The sequence below is a fragment of the Sinocyclocheilus grahami genome, unplaced genomic scaffold (genome assembly GCF_001515645.1).
Source record: "Sinocyclocheilus grahami isolate Dianchi unplaced genomic scaffold, SAMN03320097.WGS_v1.1 scaffold48.1, whole genome shotgun sequence".
NCBI lineage: Eukaryota > Metazoa > Chordata > Actinopteri > Cypriniformes > Cyprinidae > Sinocyclocheilus > Sinocyclocheilus grahami.
In genome coordinates, this window is record NW_015505227.1 from 2,975,146 (window position 1) to 2,980,278 (window position 5,133).

General features: G+C 36.8%; 1 long non-coding RNA gene across 1 annotated transcript in view; it reads left to right on the plus strand.

Annotated features, from left to right (window-relative positions):
• The window catches only part of LOC107582962 (uncharacterized), a 19,313-nt gene extending 15,184 nt beyond the window's left edge, over nt 1–4,129 (plus strand). The window contains exon 3 of the long non-coding RNA XR_001608996.1: nt 4,051–4,129. This is a non-coding gene — a long non-coding RNA (uncharacterized lncRNA). The remainder of the gene's footprint in view (nt 1–4,050) is intronic.
• The last annotated feature ends 1,004 nt before the right edge of the window (nt 4,130–5,133 follow it).

Consider the following 5,133-nt stretch of genomic DNA (forward strand, 5'->3'; position numbering starts at 1 on the left):
AAGTGCAGTTTCTGTGCTATGGTGGGGCCTGAAACCTGACTGAAATGCTTCATAGAGATAATTTTTTTGCTGAAAGGAGCACAATTGAGCAGACACAATGTTTTCTAAAATTTTAGACGTATAAAAGGAAGATTTGAAATGGGTCTGTAATTTGCCAGTTCGCTAGGATCTAGTTGTGGTTTCTTAATAAGAGGATTAATATCCGCCAGCTTGAATGGTTTTGGGACGTGACCTAAAGATAACGACGAGTTAATAATATTGAGAAGCCGTTCTTCTGCTACAGGTAACAACTCTTTCAATAATTTAGTGGGTACAGTATCTAATAGGCATATTGTTGGTTTAGATGCAGTGATAAGTTTATTTAGCTCTTCCTGTCCTATAGTTGTAAAGCACTGCAGTTTATCTTTGGGTGCGATGAATGAAACTGAAGTATTAGACGCTGTAGTATCTACATTTGCTATTTCTGATGTTATCTATTTTATCAGTGAATAAATTCATAAAGTCATTACTATTAAACTGTGAGGGCCATGTATGCAAAACTAGGGAGATGTTGCAGAGAAATCAATTTAACAGCTTTTATTCAATCAAAAATACAGAAAAAAATGACCTTGTGACATATTACAATTTAAATTATATTTGAATATATTATAAAATGTAATTTATTCCTGTGTGTGTGTGTGTGTGTGTGTGCACTTAATTAATTAATTTGAAGAGAATCAAAATCATATCTATAGAAACTTTTCTTTGAGAATCAAAATCATGTTGAATGAATGCCAGTTGTTAGACGTCTGAATCAATTTGATACATTTATTTCAACATATCACTATTTGATGACTAGAATTTTGCAGAGACTTCACAAAATATAATTATTGTGTGATTAATTATAATCTCAAACATAAATGTTAATTAAGTAAACATGAAGTTCATTGTATATTGTTTTAGTATGTGCAGTAGAGCAGGTTTCCTACTTTTCAATTATATATTAATTATTACTAATAATTTGAAATTATGCAAATGATCAAATGATAGGAGTAAAACTAATAGTAAATTAATTGGATTTATTATTATTATTTTTTTTGCTGTTTAATAAAAGCAATAAACCACTCCAGGACATGCATTACAGTGATTTTACTATGCTTTACATTGTGCCTAAATTCCTCGAGTTCAAAAGCTTGAGTGGCTTTATTAAAATGCTGATACAACATGGTAGTTGTGATTATCCATTATAAAAGTGGTTTAATGATTTTGTTATTCTGTGCTAGGTGACCTGCTTTCTGCATCAGCCATCAGTCATTTTCAGTGTATTCACTGATCTGTAACTGATCTAAATCATCCACTGCTTTGTACTGATTATATAATCAATATGCTTTTATGAAACAACACCACTGAAGAACCAGCTGTGAGTGTTACTGGTCAGCAGCAGGGTCTGAACTTTAATACCTTTAAGACAATGAAGCAAAAGGTCATTATTACCTCTGTCACACCTGAAAAAACAAGAGCTGAACCCTTCACACAGATGACTCACCTCTTCAGGACCTGCGGCATTGTAGCAGCCGTTTCATTAACTGCTGGAGGCCAGTGTTCCGTTGGCTGAATTGCGATCATTATAATCAAATGAAACACTGTTTCAACCCATTTTGCTTCTGTATTTTTGAGTGAAATTGTATTTAACAAGAAAAATAGACAAGGCTGGGCTTGATTGTATCCATTGGGAATTGGCTGAATTATGAAAAGTGGTTAGAAGCCAAGAGCTTTTGCCAGTTAGCATGACCCGGTTAGCCTTATTCGCATGAGCCTGCCACTCCAAGGATAAAAAGTCCAAAAGTGCACAGCAAGTTCAGCATGTTCAGCTGTGTTGTAATCATTATTTCAGGTTGTAGACTTATCTGAGCAGGAGCCATGATAAGATGATGCTGAGGTGGAAATAAGGAAAAAATATCTCCTGGAGGTGATGGAATTGGAGGGCGACGTTTCAGATTTACAGATACATATCCAATGGGAATTGAACTAGAAGGGGGAATATGGGAAAAGGATGAGAATGCCAGTACTGACAAACAGCACCTTGCTATTTGTGTGTCAGTACAGTTGGAGACGGAGGCGATGTTGCTGCTGATGGCGGCCGAGAAGACACGATTAGGGGAAAGAAATTACATTGGCTGATTAAACAAGCAGTACAGGATGCCAGGGTAAATATAAAATGTACAGAATGTCTGTAAGTCTCGTGCAACAATCCTCAGAGGCAAAGAAGACTACACCGAATGGAAAAGTGAAAACAAATATTCAGATAAACAAAAGCACTTGAGGCACAGCAATGGATTTGTACATTTTATGAGGGAAATATAAGAGGTGCTTGCCCTGCAAACCGAACTGACACAGTTTTAAAGTGTTGTGGGTGGTTGGCAGAGCCGGCTTATGCATAATGCACATAAAACTGGATATTACTTTCTCAATCAAGCAACCAACAATCTGATTGGCTGGATTTACACAATTTCTGGAGATCGTCTTGTGTGGAAACGCAATCATGTTTGCAATATGCCAGGTTAATATAATGAGAAAGAAAATCTAATGACTGGATTGGCCAAAGTCTTTTAGGTTAGTGGCATCACATCTTCGATACTGTGAGTTTTGTTTGAGGAACTTTGTAGCAGGCTGGTTGTTCAATTTACTTAAAATGAGCTAATGCAGCATGATTATTAACTGCAAATGGGCAGGGAATTTGTAGGTCCCAGCATGCTTTGCATAGGTCTTTATAGGGAGAGTAAATTGCTTATAAGTAAAAAAAGACTTTATTCAATGATTTCTTCTCTTCCGTGTCAGTCCCTGCTGCACATTACATCGACTGACCCGGAAGAGAAGAAATCATTGAATAAAGTAATTATTTCTGTTTTCTATGTGCACAAAGTGTTCTCGTAGCTTCATATAGTAAAGTTTGAATGACAGATGTCACATGGACTATTTTAACGATGTCCTTACAACCTTTCTGGGCCTTGAACGTGGTAGTTGTGTTGCGGTCTATGCAGGGTCAGAAAGCTCTTCTTCAAAAATATCTTCATTTGTGCTCAGAAGATGAACGATGGTCTTACAGGTTTGGAATGACATGAGGGTGAGTAATTAATGACAAATTTTCATTTTTGGATGCACCATTCCTTTAATAGATGAATTTCATCAAATAGAAATGTTTGGTTTTGCACCCAAACTAAATCTTACTGAAAGCTCATTTGTTTTAGATCAACCTCAAGTTTGGACTACAACTTGTTTAGATTAAAAACATTATCAGACTAAAATACAGTATATTTATTTCATTGGGAAAATAAATTACTGCCACGTGAGCAGCATGAGAGGGTTAAAAAAACACTAATAATTTAATAACAGTTTAATGTAATCTGTTGCAGATCTCAGAATCAAAGTTTGTACTGTACATTACAAGGGTATCACTAGACCCTTTCCCCTGGGGCACAACAAGCCCCAGTAAAATAGTACTGATGAATCCTTATGTGTCAGTGGAATTGACATACACTGACCTGAGAATAATTTTCTCTGATAATATTTCAGCAATCAAGTCAAGTCATATGCGTTTTCTATCCGCTGTTTAGAATCAGGTGCCAGATATGTGAATGAATCACTCTTTTTAACTAATTGGTCAAACGGGGTTGCAAAAAGGTCTGAAATTGTACACAATTTAGTTTGATTTGTTCAGACAATTCACTCACGCACTGGATCGTTTAGCAGTGGAGAACGGAAACAAACAAAAAAAGCACTGGATGAGGTGGGGATTGTTACAGTCCATTGTTTGAGTTTTTAAACTTGCGCTAAAAGTCAGTGATACAGTTCTTTGTTAATTGTTAGCTATTTTTACGAACAAGAGGATTGTGCAGAAACTTTTCAAGCACAAATAGGGGTTTTGGAACTGGGGTTGAAGGAACAGCATCTCTTCAACATGGTGACAACACGCTACTAAAGCAGCTCTTCTTTTTTGTTTTCTCTTGTACAGCGCAACCAGGACTCGCCTGGAAGAAGCGTTTTGTAGTCCGAACAAGCCATTTGTTGTAGTTCCTTTTAGAGTGTACTTTGAACTTTGTAATATTGCAGAACTTTTTATGCTTACACAGCAACATTACACACTAACTAAATAAAATAAGACCTCTTTAAAATTAGTGCAGCTCTAACTATTTTAATTATTTAATTTCTTCTATTATTGTGGTACAATATATGTCAGATAACCCCTCCCCTTAACTTGAGTTACACTACAGTAATTGGTCAGAATAAGGCATGATGTGGACCAGACCTCATGCATTTAGTCTGGCTAAATGACACTATGGCTTTGCAGTTTGCTGCATTGTTTCTAGAATGTTGCTGTGTGGTAGCTCAGTTATTGCTAGATGGTCTCTAGGGTGCTCTAGGTACAGGCCAAGTTTAAACAACTCAGTGCCAAGTTTCTATGATATTATGGTCCCTAGTTATGGCATAACAAGTCATTTCTCCCCCTCACACACATAAACTCACAGCAGGACTTGTTGCTTATCAATAAAGAAGGATTGCCTAGGGCTGTCTCCCCATATCAGAACTTTTTTGCTATTCCAGCCGGTTCATCTCTGAGCATACCGAATTTGATATGGAACACATTCTCTAGACTGGCCTCCGCACCACTGCAAAGCTATGGAGTGATAAGAAGACACTGCCAACCGGACAGATTCAAAGCCCACTCTTGCACATACTCAACTGGAGATAGCAGAGATGCAAATGAATCTAATGTCCCCAAAGGCCTTGTCCAATAATCTACAGCCATGAAGAGATAATTTCTCTGAGTGCTACACTCTGACAACTCCTTATTCTGCTGTGTCTTTGATCTTTCTGGAGTCTATTACAGCAAATAAACAGAGACAGGCTCCTTACATGGGGATACAATTGAGGAGAGAATTTATAAAACCAAAACGATTTAATTATTCAGGGGTCACGTTAGGCCTTTGATTCAAAAAGAAAGAAAAATGCTATTTGTTTTTCAGCTCATTCCATTTCATGTACATCCCACTATCTCAAAATAAAAATCCTTTCAAGTTCATTACATGAAGTATAATCTTTCCCTCTAGACAACATATTTGCCTGGAGCAATATCTTCCATTCGCTCCCTTTTCC